The sequence below is a fragment of the Schistocerca gregaria genome, chromosome 3 (assembly GCF_023897955.1).
Source record: "Schistocerca gregaria isolate iqSchGreg1 chromosome 3, iqSchGreg1.2, whole genome shotgun sequence".
Classification (NCBI taxonomy): domain Eukaryota; kingdom Metazoa; phylum Arthropoda; class Insecta; order Orthoptera; family Acrididae; genus Schistocerca; species Schistocerca gregaria.
Window position 1 is genome coordinate 940,251,979 of NC_064922.1, and position 16,318 is coordinate 940,268,296.

The window sequence follows — 16,318 nt, forward strand, 5'->3', positions numbered from 1 at the left end:
TACACAGCATACTATTCGAAACGTACTTAAAATACCATCTTTTAGGATGGGTAACTTATGTATTGAAACTATAATACTGACACTGAAGTGAAAGGCACAGCTGCGGTTTCTGAACGCTGCCTATCGCCTGACTGAAGTCCACACTGCCCTGCAAGTGTGACGTATCGTGCTGCGAGGCAATTCCAATATGGCGGATGGCCTTGACTAAATACGAAGTTCCCCTAAATAAAATTCATAGCCGGGTTAAATAAACCCTATAAAGATGATAAAGGCGATACATCGCAATAAAACCGAAATCTGATATCAACAGTAAGAAAATAAGAAATAACAGCTCTTTTTCAACGCTTCCATTTGAAATTGCTGTTACGTATGAACTGAATACAAACGAACTACTTTAGAATCAAAGACTATCAGTTCCAGAGGACATACCAATTAACAATTATTAATAAGCAAACCTACAAGAAGTCACATCTTATACCATATCCATAGTCCTCTAACACAATGCCAAAGATTTATTTTCTAATCCTCATTTGCAACCTACTAGCATCGCACTACGTGTAACCACCTCGTTACCATAAAAAACGACGGTGGCTCGACAGTTTCCGAATTCCGTATTACACTATCTCCACGGGTATGTTAAATCATCTTAGGTAAAGCTACATTAACGAGCCAGTTCAGAAAAAATTTATACCAGCCGTTCCACCTATAGAAATCGTGGGCTGCAGCAAACACTCCTAAATTTTTGATGTGAGCAACAAGATACAACTTCGTTAAAGAGTTGCTGCTATACTGCCATCAGATGGAGAGGGCAGCAGTTACGTGACTGTCAACCTTTTAATTAAACTGACCGAAGGGATGTAAGGCGCTCGCATCTTCTTACACCCCAAATAATACTAACCTCTCTTGTTAAGTGTTAAGTGGCAGTTACTCCAAATCCTCTGTGCAGTAGTTTGGTCTAAATTAGTTCGCCGATGAGCACTCGTTCCCGTACCTAGTTATAAATAAAAACATAACGTTATTGGCAAATTTTGGAAAAAAGTGTAAATAATTTTCTATGGGGCACTGCTGTAGTCACTAATCCACCTCAGGGCGTCGAATCATAATATCTAGCTTCCATTAACATGTGTTGGTCCATCTGGGCCATATTACATCACCTGCAATTCCAGGCAGCTTCAATGACTTGACCATGACCACATCTATGTCATCACGAATATTGCTGTGCCATTTTTGGACATCGGACGTGTATACTAACACGACCTATGCTTTTGCATTTGAGTAAATTTTTCTTTATAACTCAACATTACGGCTTATTCACGTTCTCCCGACAGTCCCAACTCAAATCCAATGGTTCTGAAATACTATCAACCAGAACAAGATCTTTGACAAGTCGCATTTTAGGTACTTCGCAACAATTTATTTCTGAACGTCTCAGAAAAATAAAGTTTGACGCAACCTTAAGAATTAGTGAGCGGAAGCTTACAGGCTGCTCTACATCTGAAAAAAACCTTACTATTTCTCCTACGGGTAGCTTTATGCCAGTGTTCGTGAAAATGCTGCTTCATTACTTCAGCCAAGGTTGTGCCCATTGCAAGCCAAGAATTCTAACTGATCACAACTGTTTGCACCAAATTCCCCTACATCAAACCCTACCTTTTAATTTAGTGCATTAACAACGTCATTAGAATCCAAGTATAAGATCAAGATGGCGAGTGCTTGGGACTAGGATATGTAACTTGCCTTCTTCAGGAATCATCCCAGCATTCAAGTGTTTATGACAACCAATGCAGACCCTAATTGAAATGGCGCCAAGATGTGGACTTCGCCCCCTTTTCCTTCCGAATATTTCAAGAGTCTTAACCAATGGGCTGCCCCGCTTAGTAGCACGTCGATACCATCTTAATGGGACAATTAGCGTGGGTTTTAGTAATAAACCTCAGGATATGGGGCTACGTTTAAAAGGAACAACTTTCGTGTCCTGTTCGACAAATACAAGGTTTTTGCGCTAGTTTTTCTGGACAGGAAAGTGTGTGCACACAAGCACAGTGCATACAAAATCAATCCCACTGCGAAACCTTCCATTTATCGGCGAGTCCTGCTTGTTGTTGAGGTGCTGCCCGGGCTAGCCGTAAGCGCTGTTGCCACATGTATCAGATAGTCTTCCGAGAGAGACAAGAACGTTACTAATTGTTAATCGGTCAGAGCTGACTTGACCCACCCGCAGTAGCAACTCATTTGATGCTCCTTACAACCAAACCAATGTGGTACAGACAAAGTTATATGCAAAATGAGAAATATTGCAATCTGCAGTTCAGCTCGCTTTAATCACTTATCTTTCGAATCTCAGAAAAATTTCCCAGACCTACAACTGGGCCAGTAGAACAATGCAATAACAGAAGCTAATTACAAGGATACTGTTTTACTCATTATTACATAGGCCTAACGAACCTCGTGGCTTGGACAGGGCCTGTAGTAACACCGACGGTCAGATTTTCCGCGTGCGAGGACTGTACCTCCATTTCTAAACTCTTGCCTAACAATCGCCAGTGATGAGCAATAATTTATTGATTTTTGAATCGCCGGAAATGCATATAATGCGCATGCGCGAGTAGCTATGGTGCTGGGGAAAGTGCTGCTCCGAACTAGGCGAACTGGAGAATGTACAGGCAGAGTCAAATGAAGAAGAATCTTCTTACAGACTTTTGAGGTATGCTTATTGTGTGCCCTCTGATGGGACCAAATAATTATGTTCGATATTATACCTCGTCCTGGAAGACTTAAGTTACAGGAGAGTCTAGAACGATATTACCGTACAAAGTAAAAACTAAAAACTTTGATGTAGGACGCTGCGGATGTAAAGCAAATGCCATTGTGCATATGCACAGTTTTGCATAAAGACGCACAACTAATACCTCCTAATTCAGGCGAGACAGCCACCTACATAAATACATTTTCAAACACAGACTATCACAATTTGTCTAACACTTCCGGCAACAAACTACCACACGCCTGCATATACACTTCCCTGCTACGTTTCACACCATGCACACAATCAGCTCAACAAAACAGGTTCGGGAAATAAAACATTTTTGTTTACGTCTGTTATATGTAAAATTTATTTCCTGAAGCCACCTAGTTACCAAGAACCAAACGCAATGTGTTTCACCTCGAAACAACACGTCCTTTCCAATGCCCCGTGAAAGGTAAACGACGTACACGATAATCATAGACTGGTTCATACTTTTACTTACGTGATGATATATGACAAGGTCGAAACAACCACTAGTCACTATGCATTGAAACTGAAAATCTGCAGTCAATGCTGATGACGTGAACAAGTACGAGACGTTGATAAATTTTAGTCATCGTGGGACTCTCATCAAACATGACGAATAGCAGAAAAGAAATTTCTGCTGGCACATAAACATTGCCCTATCAGTCCAATTCACTGAGGATCAGTGACCCCATACTCTCGTGTTAGCCACTGTCTTACAAACACGGCGATCTTTTCCAACGTCAGAGAACTAAAACTCTAAACACTGCGGGCACATCAAAACACAAGAGTTGTTCGTACTGCGAGGTCAACATAAATATTATACCTAAATAACCGCCACTCTCAACGAACTCGTTATTTACACCTTTCGTGTACCGATGACTAAAACACATTATTTCAAACGTTCATTGCGTTATGATTATTACAGTGGGCATGTTTGTTGTTAAGGACACGTATTGGTTCCACTTCCTAAGCCCTTCAGAGTCTACGAACTACTTAATACAACAAAATCTCACTCACCAAAGTATCTCTGTGTACACCGCCTGTGTTTTCCCAATGCATATGGCTAGCGTGCGCATGCGCACAAGTTTCGCACGGCCGACGCTGACTGCAGCGCCATCTCTTGGCGCTACTGGTAACTACGTGAAGCCCTATTGATATTTGGTTCGCAGTTAAAACTTCTCTGATTTTCGAAACTAACGCTACAAAAACCTTTACGAGACACAGAGCTTCCGGAATGCAACGATACCATCCTGAAGGAATCTCACAATTTCTGTCAACTGTAATCAATATCGCTGCGGAAGATTATATGTCGGTCCCAGCCAAACGGTAGCACTTACTTGCTTCCAATGTGCGACTGACGAGCAAAAGATCGTCATGAATATGTTGGCGTCTTTGGAGATGGCATTGTAATCCATTGTTATTCTAGACGCCAATTAATCAAGAACATATGTTCTGATTAAGAACCAAGACGTACTTCATACAGTTACGGTACAGTAATATGACGTCATTGATGGGAGCAATTTCTGCGTTGCCCTTATAAACGATCGGAAGCGTTTGTCTACGATAAGTCGGATCTAGGTCCAAGGTGTTCAGAGCTCTTTCCATATTCTTACTAGAGATCAAGACACTCATCGAACAAAAAGTTAATATTTTATACCACTTTATTCTAAAGGCGATTTTCATTTTTCCTGTAGAAATACATCGCCCCCTACGACAATTAACATCTTACTATCGTTGTCAAAGTATTTTTATACATTTTAAAGTATTTCGTACCTGAAACTTGTACTTGTCAGAGGTCATGTGTACATGTGACATCTAGTATTATTTTACGGTAGCTATCGGCACTACGTGTATTTTTTTCCTTGTTTTGTACAGAAGTTGTTATCTGTTTAATGTAATATTGTAAGCAGCTGAATAATCATGTTCTTGAAAGCCAAATTTGAGAAAGAAATATGAACTGCGACATTCCCGGCAGAGATATTGAGATAAAATGTTAAACGATGCCTGTCTTAAAGTAAGTAACGTGCTTTGTGCCCGTAAGTTATTTCTGGTTTAGGTTTATACTCGTTACTAAGATTTCTAGGGCTACCGTACGTTGTCCTTGGGCCTTTTACCTAGGATCAACATCTACTCAGAATATCATCAATGCGAACCTCGGTATGTTGATGTGCCTTTAAATCCTAAAATGAACCCAAATGCTGCAATGATTCTTTCAATACCGGTAACGTCCCGAACAGGTTCACGGATGTGAAGTACCCGAACTAAGGAATCAGGATCAGTTCATGAAACAGATTGCAATATGTGACAATTTCATCATTCATTCTTTGTGGTTTCAGAGGCGTTACCACTTACGATTTCCATTAGTCTAAACTTTTGTGCTCATTACAGTCAGTCACTTCTTTACCAGTAATTTTATTCACACAGTTTGCAAGATTTTTACATCGCTTTATACTTCCTTTTCGACATCATAGATTAAAAAAAAATTTTAGTTAGCTACCAGTTACAAATATTTTGTTGACTTGCTTAAATTATTTAATAAAGCAACATGTTTCTAGGTACAAATCTCATCCTCAAGCGACAATAAAAAAAAAATTAACAAAAGCACACATAAACACTGGAGTAATTCTGGGCAATCTTGGCGTGTGCTGAGGCTATCTTTGTTCATAAGAAATGGCCGTCTTCTTGTGGTTTTGTCTAATACACCCATTACAATCGTTCCTTGGATCTTGTTAACCGCTGTTTATAAATTTCAAGATAGTACTGGAAGGGAATACGGTAATGATATTATCTTAGAAAACGTAATATCTGCGGTTGATGTTACAGAATTAAATATTTTATTAAACTTTGGAGTGGTTCAGTGGTTTTATGATAACAAAGAGGTGGCAATATAAAAATTCAAAGCATCGGAATTCAATTCTCGCTCGGTCTTAGGATTTCTGATTTTGTTTATTTATAACATGGCTTACCTCTGCATTCGTTGTTTATAGGGATATGTCAGAAACATTCAGAACAGGCTGTTAAATTTGTTTGTTGTCGAGAAAATTAAAACAGTAAATTTCTATTTTATGGGATAAGATAATAGATGACTGTCAATCCCACGGAACGAGTGATAAGTATAAAACTGTGTTATTGTTATAAGCGTTTGAAGATTCCCCAACTGAATCATATGAAACTGGACAAACAGGGACATCGAGTATACGTCAAGGAATGCAGTGGAAACTGGCACAGGCATTATCTGACTCGAGGAAGCGTGAGACAGGAACGCAGCAAGACTTGGAATGTCAGATATCTGAAGAACAGCCCCAGGTGCCCGTGGGAATATTTTCAGACAATGCTAAGGACTAGTTATTTGGATATGCGAATGGGCCTCAGTTCCTAACACATCGTGACTAAAATCGGACTATTGACCCACCGCTCTGTGAATTTTAAGTATTTATTCTTCTGTAACTGAAACGATAGGAAACTCAAATATAGTGCAGTGAAAAGTACTCTCTACCACGCACGTTTCGCTAATCTGCAGTGCATATTTGTAGATTTGGCTGCACTATTGATGAGTCAAAATGTGGTTATTTCCGAAAAATGTGTACAAGGAACCTATGTATATATCACGTACATTTATATTTCGAGTGTTGCATAGATGAGAAAAACGTTTACGAATGAACAATCTGGTGAAACTCAAATTTCTTCTACTGAACTTATTTTAGATGAACCATTGAAAGTTCTCGTCTTTTAGGCGAAACTGCAGGGCACTGGCTTGTGAATAGAGGGAAAATGAAGCAATACCAGTCCATACTGCGCACCAGATTAATGATACTTCCTCTATTGGGCGTTAACCCTTTTTTTCTGCACTCGTCTTGGCAAATGCGACGCGGAATAACCAAGTGTGCCTCAGAAACATTATACAGATAAACAAGATGCGCAGAGAATTGTAACACTTTCGTTTCCCCTGTCTGCGTAAGTGATAGCTATAGCGACAGGGTGGCGGTTAGACAGTAAAAATGAAATAAAGTAATTGCCATATCCCAGGAGGAAGACCAAGTGAATACGAAAACTAGATGGAAAGTGCATCAGTGATCATCCATTCTCTAGTTTTTAAACTCATCTGGCAGCTTCAAAGACTAAATCAAAATATCTTGATATTGACATTAGACCGCCGTAGCTTATCAACAGATGTAGAGTTTTTTTTTTTTTCCACTCAGGCAACGACTGCGCCGATACATGTTTTTGTTGTCTTTTCGTACCATGCTAAACTTATTTCGTGACAGCGAATAAAGCATTCACAAAACAACAGGAGGCCATTAATTACGAGTATTTGTCTACCTTCTTACAACATTTCAACCGATCCGTATAAGTCTGAACATAGCAATGGCGCGCGTAAAAAAAACTCAAAATTTCGCACGTCAAATTCGAATGAAACTAGGTTTTTGAAACTGAGTTTTTCAATTTTATCGTAATAATACGTTTCTTTATTTATCAGAATCACTTTAAACAGTTTCGGCGCATTCAATTAACGTAAGAACTAATTTAACGTGTTGTTTTTAGCTCGACTTTACAACATTGCATCTTAACAACGGATAAAGATCAAAGGATTGAAAAATTTTGAGCCGATTTGTACAGATTTAAATTACAGAAGTAGCGCGTTTGAAAAACGTCCCAGAAAAACAAGTTTTTCGCACCTAAACTCCAGACGTAGCAAGATTTTTTCAAACGATTAAAATCTTATACCACGGTATAATACACTTGTGGACCAAATTTAAACCACCAGTATTGCTCCAATCCGGAGTCATTTAAGGATCACTGTTTTTACACGTAAAATATGAACAGTGCACACACAAAAATTTTGTAATTACCTGAGAATTAATATCAGCCCAATTAAAATATTTTGCAACAGTAATTAATCGGATTTGCACCATTTGCCTTGCGCCAATTCCCGTTCGTTGTTCAAACCTTCTTTAACATACTGTAACAGAGCTACAGTAAAATATGAATGACTATACAGATGGCCGCTGGTCCGGACTAAACCAAAAACTTTTTCCCCCTGTTCCTAATTCAAATAGGAACCGAACACCACGGTCCCGGCAAAACCGCGATTCTGCGTCCTATATTTTCGAACACACTTGTTACAGCGTTACAGCTACAGCGCGATATATCGTGGATGCACACCTTTTGTCCAATTTATTTTTTTATTTTTATTTTTGCAGCCATGGCTTCTTCTGCGCTGAAATTATGGGGACATCCGTTTCCTTCTGCAAGTTTTCTTACGTTGTACTTGATTAAATCGAACATTATCTCTTCAAATGTAATAATTCATTTCCAGCTCCATTGGTAAGCATGTTACTACGGCCAAAAAAATTTACATCTCAGTTTGTCGTTTAGAATTTGTTTTCAGCATGACTTAATTTTTGGCTTCGGCGTATTTTACGGACGTGCAGATTCATTTAATCCATGCTCCCCATTTACAAACACTGTTATAGTTAAATGCAGGTCATCTATGCTTCACTGTCCATAACGACTTCCTGTTGCCATAATGTAATACAAAATAATTTTTTAATTAATAACTCAGGATAAAGAACACACGAGAAACTTCACCTCATCATTTCTAAAGATTACGTTGCAATAATAACGCTAAAAGCATGCAGGCAGCGTCTACATTTTCTACAAACGAATCACAACAAATACAGTTTCATTACTGTCTGAAACGAAAATTATTTCATGTATGTTCAGCCATAAATAAATCATTACGGTGCCACTTACCTTATAACAGCAATTCTCAATGCCACAAAAAGGAAAATGCAAAATACAATATCTTCAACGCTATCATCACACGATCTGTTGTTCATCACACAGAGCTTATAGCTGACAATATGGCCCCGAAGAACACGTAGATCACGCTGACCTCACAAATTTCAGGTAGTACAAGAGGTACGAATTTTCCAGCAGTGATAAAATTAAGAGACGGTAGAATGTAAGCAAGTCTCCCCTGTGTGGGCCTCTGCCCCTCATAATTTTTATGACTCCTTCCAAAACCTTGAACAATCTGCATTCTGCCTAGCTTTGCGCACCAGATTACCTTCTCCCACAGAAACGTTCCTTTCGTCAGTTGCCGGAGTTGCCATGGCGGCCTCGCTAAGTTCTATTCGCGCCGAGATCATAATCTGTCCATTCATTGGCAATGGACAGCGTGCGAGACAATCACACGCCATGTATTGCTCCGCAGACTTATCCAGAAACTTCCTTTTTTTCCGGACCAGGACTAATCCTCTGAACTGTTCCAATATTAAATTAGTCTGAATGCGGGTCGCCAGCGACCTCTTGATCCGCGAGATAGGGTTACAAATGTCACCATTCTTATAACGCTCATAACTGCCCTGTAGCGATGCAAACTTTCGGATCCAGCTACTAGATCGGAAAACGTACACCGCAAGACAGAGAAGAATGGAAAATATGCCAGAGGCGGACAAGACAAGATTGCTTCTGCGGAATGTACGAACACGTCGGGCAATGCTGATCCTACGAATTATCTTACAATATTTACGATTAAATGGGCCCGCAGCATGTAAGATATCTCTTAGAGACAGTATGTAATAAAATCCAGATTGTTACTGTGATCGTTTAATGTAATCAGCACTGAAAATTTTACAGATAGTACCTAAAGGTTTAACAATGAATGTATTTGAAGAGATGGAACTCTACATACACACATACAACGCCCTGATCACATTTTGAATGAAAACGGTATAAAACATAAACATTTCATAGAAAATTTTGTTGCATTAGTAACCAAAGATAAGTGACAGACACAAATTAACTACCCCCGGACATACTGATTACAAAGATCATACATACAGCCCGAAGTGATAACTGCAACATACCGTAGCAACAATGCCACTATATAGCATCTTTGGTCAAGTGTCACAACCGTTAATTCGTCCAATCTGACGATAGAACGCTAACTAATAAAATAATGCAAGAAAATACTGTTAATAACAGGAGCAAACCACAAACCGTCTTATACCATAAGAGTCTTTAACCTACACCATGTTGCAATACAATACGGTATGACAACGACCACTGATGATAAAACGGACGTAAGTACCAAATTCGTATATATGTAAAAATGATTGACCGACATCATAATAAAATAAAAATGTTATGTAACTTTCGCAGATGGTCTGAAAATGGCATTCTAGCCGTAATGGATCCATCACGTTAAATCGTCGTTACAATACCGTAGAAGCAATCTGGATTGTATTCTGCATCTACATCTACATGATTACTCTGCAATTCACATTTAAGTGCTTGGCAGGGGGTTCATCGAACCACAATCATACCATCTCTCTACCATTCCACTCCCGAACAGCGCGCGGGAAAAAAGAACACCTAAACCTTCTGTTCGAGCCCTGATTTCTCTTAGTTTATTTTGATGATCATTGCTACCTATGTAAGTTGGGCTCAACAAAATATTTTCGAATTCGGAAGAGAAAGGTGGTGACTGAAATTTCGTAAATAGATCTCGCCGCGACGAAAACGTCTTTGCTTTAATGACTTCCATCCCAACTCGCGTATCATATCTGCCACACTCTCTCCCCTACTACGTGATAATACAAAACGAGCTGCCCCTTTTTGCACCCTTTCGATGTCCTCCGTCAATCCCATCTGGTAAGGATCCCACACCGCGCAGCAATATTCTAACAGAGGACGAACGAGTGTAGTGTAAGCTGTCCCTTTAGTGGACTTGATGCATCTTCTAAGTGTCCGGCCAATGAAACGCAACCTTTGGCTCGCCTTCCCCACAATATTATCTATGTGGTCTTTCCAACTGAAGTTGTTCGTAATTTTAATACCCAGGTACTTAGTTGAATTGACAGCCTTGAGAATTGTACTATTTATCGAGTAATCGAATTCCTACGGATTTCTTTTGGAACTGTTGTGAATCACCTCACATTTTTCGTTATTTAGCGTCAACTGTCACCTGCCACACCATGCAGCAATCTTTTCTAAATCGCTTTGCAACTGATACTGGTCTTCGGATGACCTTACTAGACGGTAAATTACAGCATCATCTGCGAACAACCTCAGAGAACTGCTCAGATTGTCACCCAGGTCATTTATATAGATCAGGAACAGTAGAGGTCCCAGGACGCTTCCCTGGGAAACACCCGATATCACTCCAGTTTTACTCGATGACTTGCCGTCTATTACTACGAACTGCGACCTTCCTGACAGGAAATCACGAATCCAGTCGCACAACTGAGACGATACGCCATAGGTCCGCAGCTTGATTAGAAGTCGCTTGTGAGGAACGGTGTCAAAAGCTTTCCGGAAATCTAGAAATACGGAATCTACTTGAGGTCCCCTGTCGATAGTGGCCATTACTTTGTGGCGAATAAAGAGCTAGCTAGCTGCGTTGCACAAGAACGATGTTTTCTGAAACCGTGCGATTACGTGTCAATATATTACTTAATATCTTACAACAGTCGTTCCCAACCAGAAAGCAATTTCCTATAGGGCGGTAACATGAAGTTTGTGAGGTGTAAAAACGAAATGGGTTCGATAAAGATTTAGTAACCAATTTAATTATTTTCTTTTCTTACATAATATCTGTTATGGTGGGCTCTAATACATAATAGATCATCATCGTTAGGCATCTGACATCTAATGCAGGATAAAAGCCTCCTTTAGATATATCCATGCATCACGATCTTCGTCAGTTGGAATCTGCGTTGCTCCTGCATATTTTACCGAGCGAGGTGGCGCAGTGAGTAGTACACTAGACTCGCATGCGGGAGGACAGCTATTCAAATCTGCGTCCCGCCATCCAGATTTAGGTTTTCCGTGATTTTCCTATATCGCTCCAGAAAAATGCCGGGATGGTTCCCTTGCAGAGGGCACGGCCGATTTGCTTCCCTGTCCTTGAAACATTCCGAGCGCATGCTTCGTTCCTAAGGACCTGGATGCCGACGGGACGTTAAACCCTAATCTCCCACCCTCGCCCCTCCGGCATATTTTAATACTTTACCCACCTACGTCTTCCAGGTTTTCTTTTATTTCTTACGATATTTTACTACCACCCTCGGCAATGTCCCGCTGTCCCTGGCCTTGGTTTAGCTGCCGTTGTTTCTTCGCGTTTCCAGTCCACAATCACATCACCGACAGTCGACTTGAGCAGCTTTAGAAAGACTGAAATGGCGCCAATGGTTTTGTTATTCAGGTGACGTCCAATGACTAGTCCACGTGCGAAGTCACTGATCTCTGCTGACGAATCCATTCTTCTGTTACTGCTCTCTATTGACGGCACGGTCTTGCATATTCCGCAGCCCTTTTTATACTGGCGGGTCCGTCTCTTGTGCCATCTAGTGGTCAATTCCGCATTACATAGAGGTGTCTGGGTACTTTCGAACAGATAGCGTGTGTTACACCAATTGTGTCCTGAACCGGATCATAAGGTTGCTATATGTGTCATAACATTTAGAATAACTACATGCTCCGTACGCTTGAATCCCAACACTCAATTGTAGCCCTTACTCTTGAGAACACATCTACATCTACATACATACTCCGCAATCCATCACAGGGTGCGTGGCGGAGGGTACCTCGTACCACAACTAGCATCTTCTTTCCCTGTTCCACTCCGAAATAGAACGAGGGAAAAATGACTGCCTATATGCCTCTGTCCGAGCCCTAATCTCTCTTAACTTATCTTTGTGGTATTTCCGCGAAATGTAAGTTGGCGGCAGTAAGATAGTAAAATTGTACACTAATGTACTGCCACGCCTTTTCCAGGGCAAATGCAGTCACTCACTTTCCTCTCCTCGACCGCAATGTAATCGTTGAGATCCACCCGTCACTCCAGCAGTTGCCTACCGTACCTCTCACATCCGAAACGAAAGTTCCAATCCAAAATGTCCCAAAATGTATCTTACTCATTATGGATGTTGAATCTGCGATTGTTGTAAAAATAGCGAATGCTTTGTATTAACAATGTTACCAGTTGCTCCATTATTATTTTTTAAAAGAATCTTCCACTAACTAGTTTAGGATGTACTGAGGGCTCATCTACAAATGGTATTTGCAGGCACTTCACATCTTACATCATGTGCGGCTAATCGCTGGGACCGCGCCGACGTTACGTAATTCCTGAAGTTGTAAGTGCAGCGCTTCACAGCGATCCATTACAGAGAAATCTGTAGAACACAGCACTTAGTTGCACTTGGTTTAACAACTTCTGGAAGTACCAGAAAAGTGAAGATGAGCTTTCAGTGACTCCAAAGCAAACTTATGGAGCTGTGGCCGAGCGGTTCTAGGCGCTACAGTCTGAAACCGCGAGACCGCTATGGTCGCAGGTTCGAGTCCTGCCTCGGGCATGGATGTGTGTGATATCCTTAGGTTTGTTAGGTTTAAGTAGCTCTAAGTCTAGGGGCCTGATGACGTCAGATGTTAAGTCCCATACTGCTTAGAGCTATTTCAGCCATGCAACAGTCAACCGGGAAAATTTCAATGGTTTAAATGTTCAGCATGACATCATGCGAAACATAACTAACAAGGGAACTTCCCCATCGCACCCCCCTCAGATTTAGTTATAAGTTGGCACAGTGGGTAGGCCTTAAAAACTGAACACAGATCAATCGAGAAAACAGGAAGAAGTTGTGTGGAACTATGAAAAAAATAAGCAAGATATACAAACTGAGTAGTCCATGAGAAAGATAAGCAACATCAAGGACACGGTGAGCTCAGGAGCCCCGTGGTCACGTGGTTAGCGTGAGCACCTGCGGAACGAGAGGTCCTCGGTTCAAGTCTTACCTCGAGTGAGTAGTTTAATTTTTTTTTTTCAGACAATCATCACCACACGTACTGTTTATCAACAAATGTGGGAAATAATCATATAAATGTTCGACAATCGTTCGATCCCTTAAGAAACTTTCCGATTCCTTACAGTTCGGAAAATATTCATTGACCTTGTTATTGAAGTCGCGAGCTATATTTGCTGGATTCATATTGACCACGGAATACATCTCACGTATTTAATGCACTCTCGTCCAAAGTAGCGAACAGTCAACTGCCAAGCAGGGAGCCTCGTTAGCAGGAATACTCTCTCTTCCGTGCACTGCAGTCGACTGACGTCATGTGTTTCGACGTATGTTTAGGTGTCGCGTCCCCACACTACGGCGCAGTTACCTCGCATCAGACGGACGGACGGGCAGATAATAATTGTCTGAAAATGAAAGATTAACTTTTCACTCGAGGGAAGACTTGTACCAAGGACCTCTCGATCCGCAGCTGCTCACGCTAATCACGGGACCACGGCGCTCCTGAGCTCACACTATCCTTGATGTTGCCTATCTCTTGCATGGACTACTCAGTTTGTATATTTTGCTTATTTTTTCATAGTTCCACACAACTTCTTCCTGTTTTCTCGATAGATCTGTGTTCAGTTTTTCAAGGCCTATCCACTGTGCCAACTTATAACTAAATATGAGGGGGCTGCGATGGGGAGGTTCCCTTGTCAGTGAACTACTTAACAGATTGCTCGGAAGCCTCCTCCTGACATTCTTATATTGCATCTAATAGCAAACAAAGACAACTGATATCCTCATAGAAACTGGTATCAGTGGCTACGAGGCAGTGGTAGCTACTACAATGATTACCGAAGTACAGAGGACAACCAAAACAAGTTCGCAGAGTCATATGCTCAGCAAACTAGATAAAGAGGCAGTAGTGGACTCTATAGGGGAGCATGAAGAAGAACAGTGGCTCAGATCTAGAAGAATAGTTGACCTCGCACTGGATGGACATCTACCTACCAGTACGGTTCATGATGCCAGGAACGCTCCATGGCAGACAGTCACTGAAAATAACATCTAAAGAACAGAAACCACGCCATAAAACGTTTTTTACCGGCAATCCGTTACAATTAAAACCTAGTTGTCCCAAAGGGCAGCGGCCATTAACTTTACATGTGAAAAATTTTCTTTATGTTCTTTGATGAACTACCACAAGAGATTGGTACAGATTTGATTGTCGCTGTGACTCACGATTGTAATGATGCACCCACCTTCCGTCCACGTTCTCCAATTGTGCATAAAATCTTCTGGACTGCGGTACATTGCAATATTGCATGTTGAAATCGACTTCTGCATTCCTTGTTAGTCAAAAATAAGCAAAAATGGAACCGAGTACACATAGTGCATTTTGATGACCAGTTTCCCTCAGTTGCAATGCTTACTACATCAACTAAGTCGATACACACGTTTATGCGATTTTCCTTTACCTTGGCATACTCTGTTTCAATGCTTTGCATAGCAAACGCCGCAACATCCATTCAGATGGCTACTACCTAGAACTGGCATGTACCTTAGAACAATGAGTAAGAAGAATCTTGCTTACCAGCAGTACCAGACTCATTGGCGCCTTTTACTGTACAAATCCGGTGTTGTACGTCTTTCAAGTTGATTAGAAAGTACATATAAAATTTACTCGCAGCAGCAGAAGTCCAGCGAGTAAAATATTTACGTTTTTGATAGGATATTGCGCACCATAGAATTTCTGGAACGCTTGCAATCAAGTTATGCGGTAACTAAATACTATTACATTCTTAACTACAGACCTACGTAATTTATAAGTGTTCTAAGGTTATTCGAAATGGCGCATATAATAGGATGTTCTTACTCGTGTCAAAGCACAAACTGACAGCCTAATGTGAAAACTGCGAAAAAGGCTGCACAAAAGATGTGTACAAAGACTAATCATAGTCGAGCAACATAGTGAAAAGAATGAAACGCCATTTCCTTCATGTGAAAACCAAATTGAGAGAGTATGGCCTGCTGGAGAAGAAGCTTCCAGTGTTCAAACAGCAGAATTTTCGAAGACTGCTTGGCGTGTTACACATATAAACGCCCACTGGATTGTTTTAAGCCAAAACTAGCCTGTAATCAAAAACTTACGAACAATAGCTGGCTTGTGACAATGCAAGTCTGTTTTGGTAGCAGAATAACCAGGGCTGCCTGTGCTGGGTAGAGGAAAGATCAATACGCATTGGCCCATTTCTGCCAATGGCTGCGGAGGCGACGTTATCAAGCTACGCTCTCAATTCCACGCAGACGGGTTCCTGTTCCTTCGAGATTCCCGTATGTTCTCTAGGGTGACCATTGTTTACAGGTAGCACATATATGCCTTTCAATCTTCTTTTTACTGAGCAGTCCCTATTCTCAACTGAATGTACTCATTTCCCCTAAAAATCGAAACGCCCAGAAATTTCGTCCTATTATTTCCGTTATTTTTGTGTATATTTTTTCGATGTATACAGTTTCGCTACCTTGATAGCAAGTATACTACTAGGGTACTGGATCAAATTCTCTTCAGGCGTGGTTCTGAGGAACACAAGCATCTCGCATACAACACATCGTATTGGGTCTTTGCTCGAGAGTTCGACGGAGTTTGGTTGATGGAGACGTATTACAGCGTGTATACATTATATCGTGATAGATTACTAATTGCTTCGGATATTTGCAGCAGTGATTTTGATTAGTAGTATCGGTATATTAGCTG

The 16,318-nt window shown here is 40.8% G+C and overlaps 1 protein-coding gene across 19 annotated transcripts in view; it reads right to left on the bottom strand.

Moving 5' to 3' along the window:
• LOC126355848 (activating transcription factor 7-interacting protein 1) overlaps positions 1–16,318 on the bottom strand; it is a 280,695-nt gene that overhangs the window by 170,658 nt on the left and 93,719 nt on the right. For 2 of the 19 annotated variants that reach the window (XM_050006335.1, XM_050006317.1), the window contains exon 1: positions 3,597–3,796. The exons of 2 other annotated variants lie outside the window; for them this stretch is intronic. The gene's annotated coding sequence lies outside the window, so the exon portion shown is untranslated. Of the gene's footprint in view, positions 1–81; positions 154–898; positions 992–1,154; positions 4,130–8,527; positions 9,277–16,318 lie in introns of those variants that run through there. 15 more of the 19 variants (XM_050006327.1, XM_050006314.1, XM_050006316.1 and 12 more) reach the window with 14 other exon arrangements.